The sequence below is a fragment of the Podarcis pityusensis genome (assembly GCF_964106645.2).
Source record: "Podarcis pityusensis genome assembly, chromosome: 2".
Taxonomy (NCBI): Eukaryota; Metazoa; Chordata; class Lepidosauria; order Squamata; family Lacertidae; genus Podarcis; species Podarcis pityusensis.
Window position 1 is genome coordinate 52,814,971 of NC_138029.1, and position 23,589 is coordinate 52,838,559.

The following is a 23,589-nucleotide window of genomic DNA, read 5'->3' on the forward strand; positions in this document are numbered from 1 at the left end:
GTACATATTACATAGCTGGGAACTACATTGCAAAATTCAGAAAACTGCAAATTTCGAAGAAAGGCTGCTTTTCAGGAAGTGTGAATTAGGCAGATTCTTCTTTAAATGTGAACATAATTAAATTCATCCCCTACCCATACCAGTCAGTGGGAAGATAAATCTGATTCCAATAAACCATAGATCTGACTCAGTATTAAGAAGCTTCCTATGTTCTTTGGAAGATGAGTGCTCCCCTCTCACCAACTCAAGAGTACAGTGGTACCTCCGGTTGCACACGGGATCTGTCCCGGAGCTCCAGTCAGATCCTGAGCTGTGTGTATCCGGAGGTGCCACTTCTGCGTATGTGTGTGGCACAGTTTAACGCTTCTGCGCGTGCGGCGAAACCCAGAAAAATACTTCTGGGTTTGCCGCGCACGTATCCCAAAGGATACATAACCAGAGGTGAATGTAAGTAGAGGTACCACTGTACACATTTACCCCTTCAGAGAAATGTGAGCCTATCTGCAAGTGAGAAAGGTTACTTCCCTTTTACACCACATAACGAAAAACATTTGGGTCAAAGCAGTGTTGTTGTGTTCTCCCCACCCCACATCATCCAGAAAAGCCATACAGAACTGCATGCATGCAGAAGCATAGGCCACTGCCTCCAATAACACCAAGAGCTAGGCTGCAGTAACCAGTGGTGCCACTTGGCAAGATTGACAGGGGCACTGGCAGGGGCAAGGCGCATTGTGGAAAAACAGTATCCTTAAGCATGTGAGAAAAGGGGCATCACAGTTTTATCAGTCTGAAATCAATCCAGAACTGAAACACGGGTGGTGGAATGGTAGAACCTCATCAGCTACAAGAAAGCAGCAAGAGCAGCTATAAATCAAAATGACGAGGGGCTACACATGTACAGAAGGCCCCGCTGTGGATAATGCCTGCTCACATTATTGTTTGCCGCAGCCATTGCCTCTTGCATTCCTATGAGTTGTTGTTGTTTTTTTTAAAAAAAGAAAAACTCTTCAAAAACAATAAGCGTAATAATGAGATTCCAAATGCCAAGCAAATTTTGCACGTCCTCGATTTGGTGGTTCCCTCTGTGCTTCTTTCTCCCTCCCTGCCCCATCTGTGCTCCTCAGTGCCTTTGCCTCTTTAAGAAAGAAGTGCCTGTGGGATTCTTCACTTGTGAAGCTTTTAGAGCATGATTAATTGGTAATCAGTGGCACGGTTCCCTTAGTACATAGTGATCCCGCTCTAAAATGCAAAAGGGCACTGTGCTATCAGTGCTGTTTCTCATGTGGTGCCAGCTTGCTCGGGGCGCTTGTTCTCAAAGGGTTATGAGCCAATATAAATTCCTGAAGCTCCATGGGAGAGAATCCTTTTGTTTGTTACTTTCTTTGCCCTTTGCTATCAACAAATGGTACCCCTCCACACACAAGCAGAAATACATACACACCCTGGCATTTACAGCCTCTAAGGACACAGAACTTGCGCTTCCCTCCACATTTATCCAAGGTCTCCGTCATGTCTGCATGGCTTCCTGCCAAAGGAAGACTACAGAGGCCTTGCAACTGGGCCTGAAGGAGACAGTCTTGCTGTGAGTCTGATTCCACGTGCTTTGCAGTCTTCAGGATTGTATACGCAAGTGCATTTTTTGGAACGTCTCGTAAACTCTTAAGCAAAATGGGTAAAGGTCTTTGTACGGGTGGACAACAAGGACAGCATAGGACTCCAGAGGCTAGGAAAGGTCTCATTTCTGAGGCCTAAAATCCGCAAGGCAAAGCAATAATGGAGATAGTGGGCTTCATGGTCAATGGGAACCTGAAGTGGTAGGGATGGAGGAGAAATCTAGTTCTGTTCATATTTTAATGCAACCCTACCCACTTCACACTTGTTGAAGACATATGTCAGTCAAAACACAGCTATCTTTTGAAATTCACACTTCTTTGAACTAAAACTAGTGGATTTTAGGGGATTTAGGTGGATTTTAGAGGAAAGTATGCACAAAAATCCCTATATTAGTGAAACTAACGTTTAAAATGCATTGTGTTAGAGAACATTGCTGGCAAAAAAAGAGTATATTAATGAGGACTTTAAAAAAGAAAATCAAACTGGTGTGGAAAAGTGGCAAACTAAATATAAGATTGAAAAAAACACACACAAAGAAACTGAGAAAAACTGAAATTAGCAAATACACTCATTCCTAGGAGATCAACAAGTTTTTGGAGGTATCACAGCCACAGTAGCCAAAGACACAATCCAGGGCAACAAAGTACTCTTAGAACAATGTACCAGGACCAGTAAAGGCAAAGGTGGAAATAGATCCCTTTTACAAGAGAAAGGAAGGATGTGGCTATGCATCAGTAGTGTTTTCCAGTCTCTTACTTTCCCACTTGGATATTTAAGGCATCCACAGTATTCAGTGAGGCTTGCTCTCAAAAACGTGTGCACAAGATTTCAGTCATAGTTATGCCTATTTATTAGGCATTTCCCAATACAGTGGTACCTCAGATTAAGTACTTAATTCGTTCCGGAGGTCTGTACTTAACCTGAAACTGTTCTTAACCTGAAGCACCACTTTAGCTAATGGGGCCTCCTGCTGCCGCCGTGCCGCCGGAGCACGATTTCTGTTCTCATCCTGAAGCAAAGTTCTTAACCCAAGCTACTATTTCTGGATTAGCGGAGTCTGTAACCTGAAGCATATGTAACCTGAGGTACCACTGTACTGGAGTATTGTGATATGGATTATAATAAGAAAAGGATTTTAAACAAATGTTAAGTTGGGTTTTCTTAGTTCACTAGTTTAGTTTTAGTTTAGTAAAGTGGCAGCAAAGAAACCTTCACGTGGGCAGAAGTCTTACAAAGACTGAAAAAAGAAAACCAAATCTAAAGCAGAATACCAACTTTTATTATTCCTTTGGCTAAATTTGTCATAATTCACCACCATTCTTACTATTGTTCTGGTTTGGTTTAGGCTTAGCTAGCCAAAGCCACAATTATTATTTCTGTAGTCCTTTTCATTAAGGGCTTCATTGATCCCCCCCCCCCCATCATTTGACTTATTCTACCTTTAAAAACATTGCAATAACGTGTACAGCACTGATACTGCCTGCTCCCTCCTTCCACTTACTACCCATTGTTAACAACAGAAATCGCGCAGCAGCGGCGTGGCGGCGACAGCAGCAGGAGGCCCCATTAACTAAAGTGGTACCTCAGGTTAAGAACAGTTTCAGGTTCAGAACAGACCTCCAGAAAGAATTAAGTTCTTAACCTGAGGTACCACTGTAAATGGGCTAACATTAAATGGGAGTTAAATGCCTAGTTGTCATTAACAGCCAGAATAGTTCCCTGAACAGTGGTGGGTTAACTTGGACCATTTTTATCTATTGACACTTTGAAACAGTTGTGGGCGAGGAGGTGGGAGTTGTTTAAATGGGAATGTGTATGTTCCCTTGCTGTGGAGTGTTGTAAGCAAGTTCTGTTGTGTTGCGGGGGGGGGTCCTCCTGCCCCTTCTGCTGAGGAGGTCTCTGGACACCTGCCCCCAAAGTCCTGTCTAGCAAGTGTAAGGTTGCATTGCAGATTTGAATTCAGGTTTTCCCCACCTCCCCAATTTAACATTATAGCTGACTCATGTTTAAAACTGGGCCACGCTGCTCTCTTTGTATAGGTAAAGGTGTTTTTTTAAAAAATATTATTGAGAAAAAGAAAAAACTGAAAAATTCTTGCAACCTATTAGAATGGCCAGGTGTTTAAAAAAGTTTGCCACTTGCATTTCAGGTTTTTTCTCCATTTCTTCATTGTCCCCCACCTTCAAGCTTCTGGACTGTGTTGTCTGCTGAACCTCTAGAAGAATTCACACAGCTCCACAGGTGAGCTAGTAAAGTGATCTGGTGCCCTAAACAAGGATCTGCTCCAATAGGATCTGCCCAAGGAGCACTTTACATGGCCTCTACATTCTGGACTTAACTGTCAGGGGTCCTTTACCTTTACATTGTACAGTCATACCTCGGGTTGAATATGCTTCATGTTGAGCGCGTTCAAGTTGCGCGTTCAAGGTTTCATCACTTGCGCATGCGTAGACGCTCAAAATGATGTTACGCGCATGCGCAGAAGCGGCGAAAAGCGACGTGCGCATGTGCAGACGTGCCGTCGCTAGTTACAATTGCTTCTGGATGCGAACGGGATCCGTTCCGTACCACTGTACTGAGGAATGGGTGGTGGTGATGGTGGTAAAGTGATGAGGCTGAGTTAGGCTCAAAGCAGGAATTTGCAAACTGTTTCGATTCAGAGTACCTTCCACACCATGCCAAGGCACTCTTGCACATCTGCTACAAACTGTTGATCATTGATGCAAAGTATATGAATAAATATTCTGAGGCACACACTCTGTTCATGCAGGACTCTGACCAGGCCTGCTGGGGCTCACTGTTGCTCGGTGTGAGCTGAGTGCACCCTAGAACAGACCCAAAGGTATTCATTTTTAAATATTTATGTTGCCTTCTCAGACTATGTCCACCCAAGGCAGCAAATGAAAACACGTCTATAACACACCACTATAAAACTTACTAACCATTGTAAAAAGTTGGACAAACAAACAACCCAAATGATCAAGGAGATGGAGCAATTCTGCTGTGGGGAAGGGTTGCAGCATTTGGAACTTTTTAGTTTCGAGAAAAGATGGTATGATAGAAGTTTATATTAAAAAAATGCATGGCATTGAGATAGAGGATAGTGGATAGAGAAAAAGTTTATTCTCCTTTCAGCACTAGAACTTGTGGACATCCCACGAAGCTGAACACTGAAAGATTTGAGACAGATAAAGGAAGGTTCTTGTTCAGGCACCACGTAGTTAAACTGTGGAACTCACTCCCACAAGAGGTAGCGATGGCCAAGAACTAGGATGGTTTTAAAAGAGGATTATTGGCAAGTGATGCTATCAGTGATTGCTTTGCTCTCCTTCCATGGTAGGAGGCAGCAATGCTTCTGAACACCAATTGCTGGGAATCGCAGGTGGGAAGATTGCTCCTGCACGGTTCCTGCTTGTCAACTTCTCACAGACCCACATCTAATTGACTACTGTGGGAATAGGGTGCTGCACTAGGTGGGCCACTGGTCTGATCCAGTAGGCTCTTCTTATGCTATTAAGTTCCTGCCCTGGTGTAATTTTAGCACAGCATTTCATTTTTTCCAGGCTTTAATCTTAAGATGATGTGTTCTACTTCTGCAGGTGGTTTTACACTGTTTTTTCTAAATTGATTTGCTGTCTATAGATCTTATTGTATGGTGTGTGTATAAGTGTTTTTAAATGGTCTTAACTGTGTTTTCTATTTGTGTGTTGTAAGCTGTCCTGAAATTGTTTGATGGGCAAGGTAGAAATCATCCTTGAGATGAAAGCAGGATAAAGTAATAAGGCTTTGACAGACATCTGCCCAAGGTACATTAGGTCAAAATGGCTCCACTTATGAGCATAGAATGGACCATGCAGTCCATGGCTGCAAATATATAAAATTCACAGATATCTTGAGCAAAACCTTTAGCGACAAGAGCCATTCGCATACTTAAGGCAATGACGAGCTCCCAGCCCCTTCCTTGTCCTGTTCCCCCTTACCTTAATTGCACAGAGAAATGGGCTGTCACACTAAAGAGTTTTAAAGTTTATATTTTAGGCTGTAAAGAGACACAACTAATAATAGGTCCTGAACTCTTATCACATGATGCACTCTAATGAGGAGAGCTACTGTTACGGTAAAGCTAGTGCCCAAGGAAACAGCAGGCCATAGGGCTTACCACAAGGTTCACAGGAGTTCATTGGGCCCTGGAAGGCAACACATTTTGTGGAGTGAGTTTCTTTTGGTCCACTTCACATGCACAAACAGCAGTGTGAAGCAAAACACACTGAGGTTGCAGGACTGAGCTTAGCTAGGAGTATTTTGACGGTTACCGTTGCCAAGGTTGTAGAAAGGAGGAACCCCCAGCCACCCTGAAATAAATGGCCAGTGGTGTTGCTAGAGGTGCTGCTGGATCCTTGAAAGACTATGGGGAACAGACACATGGCAAAAACTTGCATTAAATTTATATATTCTAAATTTGCATCTATATGTATAGATGTATAGGCCGACTTTCAGGAGGAATGCTATAATGTAAGTCCATTTTTAAAAAGTTTTTTTTTAAGTGTTGGGGCAGGGGTAGGAGATTCAGGCCACAACAGGTCCCCCTCCCCCAGCTAACCGCTAACAATGCCCCTATGGCCAGTCACAGTCTTGCACATGGTCAGGACAGCTGCAAAAGATGCACAGCCTGGAACATGCATGGCATTCTTTCTCCCTTTGTCCTTGAAAAATGCATGTAAAAAGTAATACTCCTGACCCGAGATCAGATACCAGGGAGGACAAACTGTAACAGCAGCACAATGTGGCAGCGTCAGCAAGCTGAACCCTGCTCGTTTGTGCACAGCTGTTCCCAATTTAGGATTTTGCCAAAACTACCCAAATATTCAGTTCAGCTGCCCAGCACCTTATTGTGCTGGTCACCTGAGCTGTGCTCCTGGCATCCGCAAAACAAACTGTAGTAGAGAATGAAGGAATTCTTTCACTCAAACCAAAATACTCCTTCCGAAGGCTTTTTCCAATAAGTTTTCATCTTCTTTATCACATAATAAGGACTTAAATATTTTCCCTTGGCACCAAAAAAGTACAGCATGTATTTTATGTAAGACAAACCACAGAGTCTGAGAGATTAGGGGGCTGCTTTGCTTTTGTGATGCCAAATGCAATCGCTTTTAATTGAGGAAAAACTCCCGTGGGCTTCAGTGACAGTTTCAGCCAAGGTTTTAAAATCTACTGTTAACGTTTCCCGAGGTGGGAAGGTACAAGGCCAGCCCAAGAAGTTCTGCTGCCTGAGGCAAAGGACGAGATGACAGCCGCCTCCCCCACTCCACAGGATGTTGGGTAGACCGCATGGCTCTGTCCTCCATGAGGAGGGAACAGCTTGGCTGGGGGGTAAGAAGAAATGGCTGGAGGGGAGCTGAAACAGCTGTCTCCCACCCCATTTGTCTAGTGGTAGGGCTGATCCTCCTAGCAAGCTAAAATCATGGGATATGGATCCAACGTCTGTATATCAGAAGCAGTGTTAAAACAGCAGATGTTGAGCAGTGAGTTGCTGCCTCAGACCTCTCAGGAGAGAGGGAGGGAGGGGTGTGCCTTACTATGTGACAGGCTCTCTCAAGAACTACAAGCTCATCGGTCAATAAATGTTGGAAGCGTCTTTTTGGAACTCTTTTTTTATAATTTTCATTTATATACATTGCAACAATTATTCAACCATAATTTTAACATTTCCGACTTTGACTCCCTTCCCCCTCTTTCTGTGGCTCTTTACATTTATTTTTGTCCTTTCCTGCATACTCCAAATTGTCTTAACTTATTGTTTTATTCATCTATTCTCATATATATCTCATATATATTTCTGAAACGACAGGTTTTTACAATAATCCTGCCAGCATCTTGATCTGTTTACAGTTAATTTGTAAATACTCAATAAAGCATTTCCATTATTTTCTTTAAAAATTGTTATCTTGATTTCTTATTCTTCCAGTAAGTTTCGCCATTTCTGCATACTCCATTAGTTTCTGTAACCATTCTTCTCTCATTGGGACCTCTTCTTCCTTCCATTTTTGGGCAAATAACATTGTTGCACCTGTGGTTGCACACTTAAATAAATTTCTATACTGTTTAGGTAGTTCTGAACCCATACTTCCCAAGAGAAAAGCTTCCGGGTTTTTTTAAATGAATGTTATCTTAACCCCCCCCCCCCCAATTCATTATATATCATTTCCCAGTAAGCTTTAACCTTATTGCAAGACATATGGAAAAAGGCACCTTCTTTCATTTTTACATTTCCAACACTTATTCATTTTTTATATATACATTTTTGCCAATCTACTAGGTGTTAGGTACCATCTACATTACATTTTCATATAATTTGCTCTTAAATCATAACATGCTGTAAATTCTGTTGATTCTTCTACAGATATCACCACGTTGTCTGCAAATGCTTTTAATTTATATTGTCTCTGTCCCACCCATATTCCTTTAATTTCTTGATTATATCTTATTCTTTGTGCAAAAACTTATAAAACTAATATAAAGAATAAAGGCAACGGCGGACAACCTTGTCTAGTGCCTTTAGTTATTTTATAATTCTCAGTCAATACATTATTTACTTATCAATTTTGCTTATTGTTCTGTATATATTGCCTTGACTCCTTTTATAAAATTTTTAGAGAATCTGTCAGCCTGAATAATTCAGTGTCATCAACAAACTTGCCTATCTCACTACTCACCCCGACTCCAAGTGAGTAGTTGCTAAGTAGCATAATTTCAATACACATCCTTAGGGATCCCCATGGTTTACTTATCACTGTTGTAAAAAGCTAAGCATGTATTTCTTCCTTAGAAGACCTGCTGGTGAAACATAATTTTCCATGTGTTTTATCTTCATAGTTCCACAGCTGTGAACCTAGACATGTCTTAATTAGATTTAGTATAGACTTTGCTCTTCTGATTTCCTCTGCAAGCCGCCTTCCAAAGTTAAACTGACACAAAGAGCTGTCTTTGAAACCTAAACATTTGTTCATTCCCACTAGCAGAGGTAAGTTCAGCAGAAGGCATCACCATTCCAGTTTGCTGCTTGCTTCCTCTTGACTCTGTGCAGCTGAAATCTCTGCAATAAAGACAGATGTGGGTGCCCTCCAGTGGGCAATCAGGAGATCAAACAATAGGAAAGAAGCTTAACACCATCATCATATTAAAATACAATAAGAATAATAAACAAACTCTGACGGAACGTATCACCTAGTGCAATGATATAAAACCTATGTAGTCCATTCACTGGTCATCCTCAAGTGAGAGAGCTCTATCCCAGGATAATGTGGGTAACTCTAGAGGCCTTGTAAATCTTACTAGGTGCTCATCCTCCACTGCTCTCCCTCTGGACACAAGTTGCCAGTCGTTATTTAATGAAAGCTATTTCTGGAAGATTCTTTATCATCCTCCTCTGATGAGTCAGCAACTATCTCAACAGGCTTAGAGGAACTTAAGCAAGAAGCAGATTGTGGGCAAGCTGGTCAATAAGTGACTAAAATGTGTCACATTTCTACCTCCTCTAGAAAGCTCTCCCCAGGGAGGCTCGTCTGGCACCTTCATTACATATCTTTAGGTGCCAGGCAAAAACATTTCTCTTCAACCAGGCATTTGGCTGATTGATGTTCTATGGTGTTTTAAATGTGTTTGTGGGAGGGGGATCATTGGTTTGTTTTTGTTTATGTATTTTGTGTTCTCATTTTGTATTTTTATGTTGTGAACCACCCTGTGATCTTTGGATGAAGGGCAGTACAGTGGTTGTTGTTTAGTCATGTCCGACTCTTCGTGACCCCATGGACCAGAGCACAGTGGTACCTCAGGTTAAGTACTTAATTCGTTCCGGAGGTCCATTCTTAACCTGAAACTGTACTTAACCTGAAGCACCACTTTAGCTAATGGGGCCTCCTGCTGCCGCCGCGCCGCCGGAACACGATTTCTGTTCTCATCCTGAAGCAAAGTTCTTAACCCGAGGTATTATTTCTGGGTTAGCAGAGTCTGTAACCTGAAGTGTATGTAACCTGAAGCGTATGTAACCTGAGGTACCACTGTATACAAATTTAATAAATAAATAAACAGAAATGGTGTGTGGGTGTTTCTTTGTATGCACCCATGAGAAAATAAATATCCACACAACAAAAGGGACTGCAAACTGCTGTTGGTACTGTAGGTAAAGGTAAAGGTACCCCTGCCCGTACGGGCCAGTCTTGTCAGACTCTAGGGTTGTGCGCTCATCTCATTCTAGAGGCCGGGAGCCAGCGCCGTCCGCAGACACTTCCGGGTCACGTGGCCAGTGTGACATAGCTGCTCTGGCGAGCCTGCACCAGCGCAGCACACGGAACGCCGTTTACCTTCCCGCTATAAAGCGGTACTGTACTATAAAGTTGGTACTGTAGGGTTTGGCAATTTAAATGTTGCAGATGTGTAAATAATAGAACACATATAGATAAGTGATGGCTGTCATTAGTGTGGGTGGTATTCAACCAAGTTGTTGGGTTCATGAAACAAGGTTGTTCGTGCAACAGATCTTTTACTTCTCTCCTCTCCCAGCGCCATTAACTAAATCTGCTCTGGAGGTTGGGGGAAACCCTTGGGACAGGTTTAAGAGATGCATGCAGCAGGAGAGGGGGGAAAGTATTGTTGCATTATGTTGAATTCCACCCAATTTAGGGTTTTATTCCAATGACCATAGGCTTGCCATAGCTACACAGCTCAGGGAGTGTGCAGTTTGTCTACCACCAAAGGTTACTGGTAGCTGAAGACATAGAACAAATCGGGTGGTAGTCAGCTAATTTTTTCTCAGAGTAAATCCACCGAAATTAATGGCCCTCACTTAGTCATGTTTATTAATTTCAATATGACTACTCTGAGTAAAACTTAGTTGAATATCACCCATAAGGCAACATGCAATAGGTTTAGATTAAGGAAAGATTCAGACAGTCAAAGCCTACATAGGAGATATTCTTGTACTGGCCAGGCAGAAGTCTTACATGCTATGGGACTCATTGTAGTGTTCCTCAAGGTACAGCAACTCAGATAATGAGTGGTGGACTAAGCTGAACCTACAGTTTATTTCCCACATGAATGTCTACATGAAATCAGCTGAAGCCAGATACCTAATACTTCATGGCAAGATGGCTGTTTCCGTTCTGCTCTTTCCAATGTACAGTCTATAGCAGGACATGGTGGGACAGTCACCTTTTGGCACTGCTGATGTAATGCTCCAATCCAATGTCACTTCTGGAAATTTTCCAGGCTAAGTATGGGAGATATAGCAACTCCGATGACATAAGAGGCTAGATATAATCATGGCCTGGAAGATGCTTCTTAGGCTTGGCAACTGTTTGTCCCTTCCTTCCTGTAAAACCTCTTTTTCATAGGGCTTATGAGATCACATAAGATAAGCTGAGGAACTGCCTTGGATGATGAGTAGGGAAACTTTATCCCACTCTTCTTGCACACCTCCTGCAAAGGAATTTGTAGGGGCTGGGTTCTCAATGAATATGTCTCTAAGGGGTGTCTTGAAATTAGCTGGTCTTTTCTCCCACGGCTTCTTCTGAGAATGTTTTTCATAGCCTGGAGATTGTCCTGGTTCCTTTAATTAGCACTGACACCATCCTTAAAAAAAATAAAATGATATCACCAGCTTGTGAGGCTCTTTAGAGTGACATCTGTTTATTCATATTGATGTTCTATTTATACAAAGAGCATCAGTTCTGAGAAAAGCTACTGGATGTTCAAAGTATCACCTTGATGCATGAGACTTTTAAAATTTGCGCTATTTAATTTGTGGCAGCCAGACGAAATATGATTAAATGGTAAATCATAATCATGATGAGACTTCAAGCATCATAGTAAACAAGAGGCTGTGCTATAAATCACAAAGTCCCTGGTTGAAAACTTGCCACTGCCATGAATTCACAGTGCTGCAGTCTTTGTTGCAGGTCTGCAGTATGGGAACAATAATACTGACTGACCTTATGAGCTTGGTATAAGGATTACAGTGTAATGGATGTGAAGGACTTTGAGAAGTCTAAAGCACAAAATAGATGGCAGTGATAACTATCACTATGACCCGGGTCTCACCAAGATGGTACACCAGACCTGCTGGTACATACTGACATGATAAAGGGTGCTCCTTCATACAAAAGGAATCCCTGCACAGGGAAAAATATATGTCAGAGAGAAGGATTCTAGTCTAGCTTCCTCCCCGATGTGCTAGTTTCCTTTGTTCAGGGACTTCTGTTCAGTCATGAGAGTCTCCACTTACAGTCTCAAGTAGCACAGCCCAGAAGCAGGTATGTTAGTACAAAATGAGCCTAGATTGAATGCCTTTCACATTAAAATGGCTTCCTAATTATCAGCTCTTCTGGAAACAGAAACCTTGGCATCTAAACCCTCCAAGTAAGTCATGTTCTTTTTAAAAAAAATAATAGCCCAAACCAACTCAAGTGAGTTCTCACCTGTGCACAAGGATCTGTCCCTCCAAAGTGCACAAAAGCCAGTGTAAGTCGGCTTCTATAGGCATTGTGGTTCTCCAGGAAACAGCAGCATCAATGCTTGCCCTGAACCAAAAGCCCTTCAAGATGTGCGAAAAGATGCCCCCCCTTCTTGCCTCTGAGGAGTCATACCCCAAAGGTCACCAGCTTGCTTTGTTGCTCTAGCCGACAAATAACCACACAACACTGCATGTCCAAAAAGTAAACCAAAGATGTAGAATAAGAACATAGGTTGTGCAGGAGGCAACAAAGCACAAATACAGTTTCTATCCTACATGTTCGTCCCTAGTGTAAGGAAATAACATTCTAGTATCACCCAACATAAGCAAACTATAGGGGAGCTGCCATCTCTGTCTCGCAATAAGGCACAAGGGAATGCAAACACTTCAACAGCTATTGACTTTATCACTAAACCTCATAATCCTTCCACTTTAGGGTGGCCGAGTAGACTGCTTTTCCCCCCTTGGTCATCTCTCTAGGAAAGTTCTAGTCTAGCTCCACTTCTGCAAAGGTTGAATACACATTTGTGCCAATCCACCTTTCATATGCTGGCTGCCTAACTGGTCTGGCAGTTTTGTCAGGAAGATTGGATAGATAGGAAAATAAATGAAAACTACACCACAGGATGAAGTGACACTTTTATAAATGAATGAATTCATTTGGGCACAAGTGCAAGACATACCACTTCCAGTGCATGAAGTGGACAATAAAAGTGTTGAAAGTACACACAAGGGATGATGGTAGTAGAGATCTGCAAAAGAGAAACTTGCGCCCAAGGGACACAGAACCATTCACCCAGTGGTTTCTCTTCATTCACATTTCTAATGCTCATTCTGTGGCCGTACACATTTTCTTACTCAGAGAGGATGTCCTCGATAAAGTGTAAAAGAAAATTGTTGGCAGCTATCAGTGACATATCATGTTGGGAGAAGTGAAGTCAAACAAACTCTTGATGGCTGCAGCAGCAGATGCTATTGAGCTCAGTAAGAAGGTTGCCCAAGTTCAGAGCTGGCGGCATTGGGTACTCGGGATATCCCAGGCATCAGCTGCCCCCCAGCTTCCAGAATCAGAACATATTTTTTACTCCCCACACCCCCAAGTAGATGAAGATATCCTCACCAGCCAGGAAGCTGTCATGTCTTTTTGCAGATTGGGGACTCAGAGAGGATAGTTTGAAACCACTGGACAGCTCCTTGAGCCAGTGTCAGCTTGACCTCACTCTAGGAGATTAGCTGTTTCAGTAGCATGTTACAGGGGCCTTCTGAGGGCTGCCTGACCATCTACGTCCTATTAGCCCCACCGTGCTCAATTAAAGGGCCATTGAGCTCTTCCAAACCACAGGTTCCTATGGGGTGGAGGCAGTGGGGACTGCACTGGAGGGGTGTTCTCATGACCCAGAGGAGTCAGACATGGTCATATAATTGAACCTGAATGGTCCAGGAGCGGGGGGGGGGGATGCCTCCCCTTCCTTAGTGTGAGAATATGACAGGAGCCAACAACAGTCCCAGCACAAATTTGTCATACTTCCGTCAGATTTAGAACCACATTAAAGAACCTGATTATTGACATTTGGCTCACAGTCCTAGCAAAAATACACAAGGACCTGTTGCATATGTAAGAGAAGGAAATTAAGCTGATGGTATACCCTGTGCTCCTATATACATATAAGCGCAGCACAGGCCCTGCTCTTAGTATTTCTTGTGCGATTGGGACAGCTGAAAATTCTCACACGTTCCATTAACTGGATCAGATTCCAGCGGTGATGGGAGGGCAGGGAGTCTTGGTGAAGCAGCTCAATAGACCCAGGCCTCTCCTGAGTCCTGACATTAGGCCAAATATTCTGGGTCACATAGTTGAGATCCTCGTGATGAAACCCAATATAGAGGTGGATCAAGCGGTGCTCACCACATGGTGTTAATGTCCTCCTGCATTGACAGACCTGGTATGCCAAGCTAAGCTGTTAACCATATCAGCCCCACAGTGGGCCAAGCTAAGCTGTTAACCATATCAGCTCCACAAGATCAAGGGCATGACAGCTGGTGAATGAGGATCAGGGGCACACCGAGCCAACTTGGCCTACAAATGCTCCAGACTTTATAGTTACCTCATGGTTTTGGAAACCAGCGCAGGGCAAACATGATGTCACCCGTGTTACAGTTTTGCTGCCACTTAACAACATAATATCCACCCTGAAAATTTCCAGAGAACTTTGTTGTGTGTTCTTCTACCGCCTTGTAACCAGCGGCATATGAATGTGGCAAGGTTTATTTTTAAAGCACTCTTCATATTTCCTGTTCCTAAGCAATCACTAAGAGATGATTAGCACTCATCCTCAAATGGATAGGGCCATCCAGACTTCTCATGGGGGTGGGGGTGGGAAGAATACTTTATTAGTTACCTATAAAGTTCCCATTACTTTGCACATCCACCCACCCTCAAGCACTGTCCATTCTGAAATATCACTGTAAATACATGGAAAAGCAATATCACCCTTAGGAAAGTATTATCATGACATTAGTAATGTATTAAAGTGTCCAGTTGCAAAAAATAACAGTGCTACGGGTGGCTGTCTCCTCATTTCCCAAGCAATCAGAAGTTCCAGTGATAGCACTGCTTGGGATTGCCTACCTTTTGGAAGAGAGATAATAGATTTAGGAGATTTAGGGGATTTTTGTAATGTTTTTCTTTTTCTTTTCTTTTTTTGCAAAAATAGGAGCATAGGTGGAAGCAAACAGCACAAGTACTCCTACCAGTTACAAGATCCACATGAGACCCCCCAGAAAGCAATACCTACACCCCGAGGTGCCTTCAGCTCACAACTTATCTCTCTTGCGCCACTTCTTTCGCTGTTCTCCAAACAGAATGACTCTGTTCTCCAAAATGGCAGCCCTCCCCACACCAAATGCTAACAGCACCCTAACTGGGGGGTGGGGGGGTGAATTTCCTTCCCTAAAATGGCCCTTACTTTTCAGAGATGATCGAGAAACTATCCTCTACCAATTAGTTCCCTAAACCAGGTATGGGGATTCTCTGGCCCTCCAGTTGTTGTTGGACTACAACTCTCATTATCCCTGGCAATCGGCCATGCTGACTGAGCCTGATGGGAGCTGGAATCCACGAACTTCAGGAGTGACACTGGTTCCCCATCCCTGCGAAAGACAAATATCTAACAACCACCCTGAGGGAGTAACCTGCAATTTTCCTAGCAAAAGATGTCACCAGCCTGGCTGGTCAGCATTCAGAACAATATAATAATTACCACTGGAACTCTATGGATCACTTTGGACCAAGCAATTGTAGCATATGGGTGGGGGAAGAGTCTTTAAACTCTAATTAATACCTCAGGATTTCAGCTATATCACATTAGGTAAATCAGAAGAGATGTTCCTTTTTTTCAGACAATATTTGAGGAGGGTGGGTAGGGAAGAGCTGGTAAATTATTTCTCCCACTTGTCCCTTGGAGAAATATTTTCTTGTAATTCCCCTTCAATTTTCATCTGAATTGGGAAGTTTGATATTTTGTTATATTTGATTTATTTGTTTACTGGATTTTTATTCTGCTTCTCAGCCAAAATTCCCCAAATGGAGAAGGAATATCAAGAACTGGCGCCTTGGGGAGACGGATACATAAGTAAGAACAATACTGATTTCCTGTTTGCTGGTAATGGCAGACATGCTGTAGTGCATGTGTGTGGCCAAAGATTGTGCCAAAAATGTTTTAAACATGTCTGTCAAAACTGCATTTAATCAAGCACACAGGGCACAATTCAGACAGAGTTAATCATTTTAAAACTCCCACTTAACTCTCAACAAGGCCACAAGTGCTTAACTTTGGATGGGCAATGCTGGTAAAGTCTATCATAATTTCTGTGCAGTTGTCCTAAAGTGGCAACATCCAGTGCTGTTCACCTCCTTCCACAATGGAAATCCACTTGTGCAACAGGACCTCCAGCTTCTCTTCTTCCTCTGTAGCCCTTGTACTCTTCCTCCCCAAAATCTGCTACCAAGTGTCCCCCAATCCTCTGGAGAAGATTTGGGAGCTGCAGGAAGCGGGCGGAGAGGAAGGGAAAGGACCGCTGCACAAGCCTATGTCCGCTTGCACTGCATTGGATTTCACCTATATCAACAGTTCCAGAGCATCTCAGGTTTTTGAAATGTTGAGCTTTTAGTAGCAAAAACCAGATCTTGCTGAACTCCTCTGGGTACATGCCTGAGTAATTGTAGAAGTGACTGGACCTTAGGGGTAAAAGTAGAAGAGAATGTAGCTAACAAAATTGAATTCAAGATCTAACAGAATCCAGAGTACGGAATTGATTTCTGTATTCAGTTCTTATAGAGCTAATAATTTTACATGGGCACCCTGGAATTAAGTGGATCCTGTATTTTCCTGACTCTCCCATAATTTTATACTAGCTCTGTGCTTGGTTATTAAAACAGAAGAAAGGTTTTTCTAATACTCTATACCTCTCCTTTTATCCACTCCACTGATAGCAGTAAAATGCTTCAGATGGGCAAGGCCTGAAAAATAGGAAAGAAAAGAACATTTACCTTTCCACCGTCAAATCCTGGAATTAAAGCCTATTAAATGGCTATATCTGGGTAGGAAAAAAGCATATTCCTGTATTTCAGACAGAAACGATCCTACTACAAAGGATTGATCCTGCACCAAGAATGTAAAATTGCCAGTCCCTCCACCCAGAAAAACAATTCCCACCTCCCAATCAGTTCCAAGACCACATTCTGTTTCCAAAGTTTGGGAATCGTGTTAAATTGTTCTTTGTGGCAAACTCAATTTCCAGCATTTAAAAAATAAAAATAGCTTTCCCTCCGACATCTGTGGAAGTCCAGAAGTGCTAAGTGCTATAACATCACCATGGTTCAATATCCCACCAACCTGCGGGTTTTACTGCATAGTCATATTCGATGTCACAGAGTAAAGTTATTTGCAGCCAAATCCTCAGCATGTTTATTCTGAGGTGTCACGACTTCAATGGCACTTGCTCCCAAGAAAGAACGGTCAGAGCTGCAGCCTCAGCCGGCTGAGGTGGCTTCTTTTTTTGGGACAAGTAGGCCATAAAACTTTGCAGACTTTATCTGCCACTCCCTGATGAGACGGAACATTTTTAACAGTGGAAAAATTAGACTTACTAATGAAACTCGATGCTATTTTTAATGGAGAATAACCGTTTCACCTAATAAAACATCCAAAGTCTTCAGAACCTTCAGAACTTCATGAAACTTTATGGCTATGCCTGGCCACTCTTATTACAAGGTAATGAGAGACTATAATGTATCTTGATCATGATGATCATTGTGACCGTGTAAATTCCAGCCACGTTAGTAATATTTGGTTTTGGAAAGGAAATCTGACATCTGGTAAAAGGCTTTGAAATTACTTGAGGATAGGATACCAACTGGTATGACACAGAAATGTGAAGACTCTTGTCCATGCATCGTTAGGAGTTCACCTAGGAAGAAAGTGAATGTAGCCAAGAGATATAAACGATCTGTTATTAAACTGAGGCTGGAGATCAGAATATCTTTAATTATTAAATACAGTGGTATCTCAGGTTAAGTACTTAATTTGTTCCGGAGGTCCATACTTAACCTGAAACTGTTCTTAACCTGAAGCACCACTTTAGCTAATGGGGCCTCCCGCTGCTGCATCTCTTAAACCTGCTGATTTCTGTTCTCATCCTGAAGCAAAGTTCTTAACCTGAAGCACTATTTCTGGGTTAGCAGAGTCTGTAACCTGAAGCGTATGTAACCTGAGGTACCACTGTAAAGTGAAACTGCGACACTGTCTTCTTCAAATAGTCATGATGACAAAGATATTTAGTTTCTAAAGGGTACATCTGTGGCAGGGATGGGGAATGTTTTCCAGCCCAAAGGATGCAGTCCCTTGTGGGGAAACTTGGGGTGTGAGGGTCTGCATGCTAGGGGTGTGTGGGACCAGAGGCAAAAGTGGATGGAGCAGGCAATGAATGTGACTCTTACCCTTCTACAGCAGGATATATTTCAGTCTTCTGTAAACACATAAGGCCCTCTCCATCCAAACATGTAAGGACACATACCAGCTAGGTAATAGCATTCAAGGAGGACATGGAGAAGGACCAGTGAGGGGTGTGGCCTGGGAAAGAGTCCCAAGAGCTGAATGGAAAGTCCTGGAGGGCCACATTGGAGCCTGAGGTTTTCCCCGCCTTCGTGTGGGAATGTTCAGGGTGGCAGGAGAGGATATATTGTTTATTAATATCCTTCCTAACATGCTAGCAACTCTCTCAATTACCTTACTCCCTCAACCCCCAAAGCTGCAGTTTCAGATATTACAATGTAGAAAGGAGACTTGGCTATGATCATGTGCATAGTGAGCAGATTGGTTTTCGAGAGTGACTTCTCTGTCCATTACTGCACTGCAAAATAATGTCACATATAGCACTGCATATCTGTATTATAAGATGCATAACATAATTTATTTTCAGGTTTATCCATTGTATGGCAAAGTGACGAATACTAGTAAACTTGTGACGCTTACTGTTTTGATAGTGTTAGCTGAAGATATTGCAGCTTGTCCTTGCTCTGAATGTGACATGGTAGCAATCATGAATATGTGCTCATACACTCGCACACGCACAAACAAGGTCCTGCAGTTTTAGTTTAGCACAGCTTTGTATCAATAATTGGAAGCAGTAACATATTGATGGAGTGTGGGATTGGGGCCATATTAATGGGATTTTGCATGCCTTTCTGCCATGTCATTCTTGCGGACTTCACAGACTGCTAAAGGGTCAAGATGAGCTCTGTGTGGTTTGAGGAAATTGAATGCACTAATGTATTCCATACGAAAAACTTGTGTGACCAGGCTCAAAGTACATTAAGAGTGAGTAGTCTCAGCCTGAAACACTGGCTGGCAATCCATTTCAGAACCTCATACGCATTTTAGAATGTGTGCTTAAATTTTGGGTAAGAGAATGATTACAGCATTGAGTGCCATTGGACATTAGTAAAGCAAGAAGGATACTTCAAGCTGATGTCCTGCAACTACTGTTGATGGCTTCCTACTGAGTGGATCAGAAGGATTATTGACTGAGTCTGTTAATTGCCTCTTGAACAGCCTTTCGTAATTGCCCTTTTTTGTTAGTTTCTTTTCTAGAAAGAAAAACTTCTCATCATTTTCTCCTTTTCCTTTTTACAGTGAAATAGCAGTATTTTAGTATATAGAAGTGAAAACAAAATATAATGGGCGGAAATGTAGTTTTCAAGCACTCCTGCCCAGGAACTGACCTTAAGAGGCAATTAAGAAATGCTATCTGAAAGTCAATTAACAGGCAAGTTATCAGCAATCACACTGTGCACAACAGGAAGTACTAAAAGTGTAGGACTGTCAACTAAGGAGCTTTTAATTAAAGACACAGGAGCCAGCTTTGCCTACCGACACTGGATAGGCGGCCGTTGCAATTGTGTTGGAAAATAACAACAAATCAGATATGGGGGAAATATGGTCTCCATCACTCCCATATCATATTTGTTATGGTCTATAAATACTTAACAGATGGAGTTAAAAGTTTATGTGGAATGTACACAATTTAGGAGCAAACGGGGACCCCTCTACAGAGACCCAACTTGTCTTTCAGATTGCTTAGCAAAACTGGATTGCAAGGCTATGACATTTAAGAACATTCAGCAAACCCAATGGTCTCAGAGTGCTGTGTTTAGAGAAAAATCTGTTTTTGCTCTCCATGCATATAGCACTTAGAATATAACAAAAGGAAAGCTTCAATGAAATACTTATCTGATTAACCTGATTTTTAATTGATGGACATATTATCAAAACCTCAATATAGGTTTCTTCTAGAGATATAAGAATCATAGAACTGGAAGGGAGCCTGGAGATCCAGTTCAATCCTCTGCTCGGTGCAGGATACAACAGACTACAGTATCCCTGACAGGTGGACCATTCAGTTTCTCCTCTACTTAAATTCCTCCACAGTAGGGGAGCCACAAGTCCATCACTTCTCAACACACCTATTTATGTTCTCAAAATATTATTATCTAGGAGTGTGCATTGGTATCAAGATTCAACTTGTACCTGTATCTGTAGCTTTGGAAATGCCGATTAGAGTCACTCTGTGACTTTCCAATTCAACTCCTTATTTAGAACAAAAGATATCTATAAAAAATGAAAATTTGTTTCCCCCCTCCCCTATCCACTATAATGGGGAATATAAATATGGCTATAGCTTTGTCACAGAAGTGGCTGAAATTTGGAGGCACAGAAGCCTCAACAGGATTATATCTTCCAATTTTATTTATTAATTATTTTATTTTGATGCATATGCTGCCCTTTCTCCCAAAGGAGCCCAAGTTCAGGGAGTTTGCAGTGAGAATACCTCCAGGGGTGTGTGCAAGGCAGCTTTACAATTTGATTAGAAGAAGAAAGTCTATTTATCTGGCACACTTAGATGCAGTTTGCAGAATGGTTATTGCTTCTGAGGCAGGGAATTTTTTTAAAAAGACACTGTGCACACAGCTGTCTGTGTAGAAGAAGAAGAAGAGGAGGAGTTTGGATTTGATATCCCGCTTTATCACTACCCGAAGGAGTCTCAAAGCGGCTAACATTCTCCTTTCCCTTCCTCCCCCACAACAAACACTCTGTGAGGTGAGTGGGGCTGAGAGACTTCAGAGAAGTGTGACTAGCCCAAGGTCACCCAGCAGCTGCATGTGGAGGAGCGGAGAAGCGAACTCGGTTCCCCAGATTACAAATCCACCGCTCTTAACCACTACACCACACTGGCTCATGTCTCACTGGTACGAAATCAGCATAACAGAATCAACAAATGGGGGGGGGGGGATAAATACAAAAGGAAACACCTATTGGCACAAACAAGAAATATCAAAACTGCTCCTCATAATCACATTCAAATATAAGTGTGTGGGAAACTCTCCTGTCTAATTCAAGTGGAGGAGGGGGAAGTGGATTTACAGCTAAATAATGCTCAAATGTGGACATGCCCTTAGTAAATGAAATCTACAGTTCCTTATTAGAAGGAAAGTCTATTTAGAAAATTTTAATCCCCCCCCCTTAATAATAACCTAAAAAGCCTTAAAGGGTATGCAAATGTATTCTTTACTTTCATCCCCAGTGTTTAAGAATGGTCCCCACTATCTAATCAACAGTGAGGTGCTTTTCCATATAAGAATCATGCAACACCTGAACTGCCCTGAACTTGCTTACACTGCTAACTGAGCCATCCAAGAACAACACAGTCTAGGGAATGGGTACCAGCTGGAGTTAAATTCTTTTGGGGAAGTCTGCTGGCCTCATTCTCCAGTCATTAATGTCAACGAGTCCAAAATGCTTGCCCTTCTTTCATCAAAATATGCTTTTAAACTAATTTCCCAGTCTTTGATGCAGAACGACATGTGTTTTGACACAGACTGCAAGAGGAGGGATATTGTGTTATGCCCAGGAAGCATCATTTATCACCATCTGTGGAAGATAAATCCAGTGCACACAAAGTTATAGTAAACATCCTACCTTGGAGTATCCATGTCTGCAATCGCAGGTGACAGCATGAGCAAGACATGCGGCAGGAGTTTCATCACCTTTATTTTCCCAATTCTGCACCACTGTTCAAAGATAGTTTTTAACATTTCTGCATATACATATCTAACAGAGGCTGGAACATTTCTAAAAGGAATGAGAAAGTCCCTCCAACTGATGATCCTCATTTACCTTTCGAGAGAAGTTAAAGTAGTAATGAAGGGATGGGAAACCTGCGGCCCAGCTACAATTCCCATCATCCCTGACCACTGGTCATGCTGGCTGGGGTTGATGAGAGTTGAAATTTGACCACATCTGGGAGAGCCACAGGATCGATGACTATTAAGCAATAATATAAATATTGTACCGTTAGTAAAGGTAAAGGTACCCCTGCCCGTACGGGCCAGTCTTGCCAGACTCTAGGGTTGTGTGCTCATCTCACTCTATAGGCCGGGAGCCAGCGCTGTCCGCAGACACTTCCGGGTCACGTGGCCAGCGTGACAAGCTGCATCTGGCGAGCCAGCGCAGCACACGGAAACGCTGTTTACCTTCCCGCTGGTAAGCGGTCCCTATTTATCTACTTGCACCCGGAGGTGCTTTCAAACTGCTAGGTTGGCAGGCGCTGGGACCGAGCAACGGGAGCGCACCCCGCCGCGGGGATTCGAACCACCGACCTGACGATCGGCAAGTCCTAGGCACTGAGGTTTTACCCACAGCGCCCCCCGCGTCCCTTTAGTACCGTTAGTACTTCCAGGCAAATACTGACTGGGAGTGTGTGCTGGTCATGTACACAGGATTTCCCCCACCTTTTGGGCGGGGGGCAATATTAACACATTTGTAATATCTGAAACAACTGCAGCTTTGGGGGTTGAGGGGGTAAGATAATTGAGAGAGTTGTCATTCGTGGCTGAGACTGGTCATCAGGATCCTTTCAAGCCTGAGTTTGGGACAGAATCAGCTTTAAGAGTCATGGCTTCCCTCAAGGAATGCTGGGAACTGTAGCTTGATGAGAGTCTCCTAACACCTCTCAGCTCCTTTAACAAACTATTTGCCAGGATTCTTTGGTTGAAGCCATGGCTATTAAAAGTGGAATAGGAGTGCTTTAAATGTGTGCTGTAGGTGGGTCCTAACTCCGAGGTTGGTTTACCTCATAGACTTGTGAGGGAAAAAGGAGAAAACTATGCTTGCTACCTTGCATTCCTTTCAATGAATGGGACAAAAATATGACAGCGGTTGCCTCATTTTTTGGACCTATAATATGGAGGGTCACATTTAGATGACTTATGTATTGTTTATTATTATTGTCATTCTCATTGTCATGTTCATCATCTCATTGCCTTTCACCATGAGGTCACAGGCAAGTAACAACCATTAAAAATACCATATTAAAAATAGTTGAATCAAATTACAGTCAAAAGAATAGGGTAGGTCCTATAATATATCTCATGCCATGCATCAAAGGTCAGGGTAAAGAGGTTACTCCTCAGCATATGATAAAAACTATGTGATGGATGTTTCCAGACCCAACTCTAAAGGGAGAGAATTCCCTGGCTTGGGCCCACTGTGGAGAATGCCCTCTCCTGGGCCATCCCCACCTCAGCTACTTCTGAGGGTAGTGAAACTACCAAGAGAGACATCTCTGCAGATCTTAACACCTAATAGGGACTGTAGAGAAGGAGGTGGCCTCTCATATATTTGGGACCTTGGTCATTTCATGCTTTTAATATTAATGTAAGGCTCTTAAATTGGATCCAGAAACAAACTGGCAACTGATGTAGCCCTTTTCTTCTTGAGGTTTTGAACTGTCACAAGCTTTGTTTAAGACTGGAATTAGTTCAGAATCTGAACATTTGCCAAACCTTGGGCACTCATCGCAGAACTAATTGCCAGCACATCAAAGTTTATAGACAATCACCAACTCCGTCA

The 23,589-nt window shown here is 42.6% G+C and overlaps 1 long non-coding RNA gene across 1 annotated transcript; it reads left to right on the forward strand.

Annotated features, from left to right (window-relative positions):
• The first annotated feature begins 4,184 nt into the window (after positions 1 to 4,184).
• Positions 4,185 to 23,073, forward strand: LOC308472428. The gene is made up of 2 exons (XR_013983505.1): positions 4,185 to 10,010; positions 22,306 to 23,073. It is a non-coding gene; the product is annotated as an uncharacterized lncRNA (long non-coding RNA).
• The last annotated feature ends 516 nt before the right edge of the window (positions 23,074 to 23,589 follow it).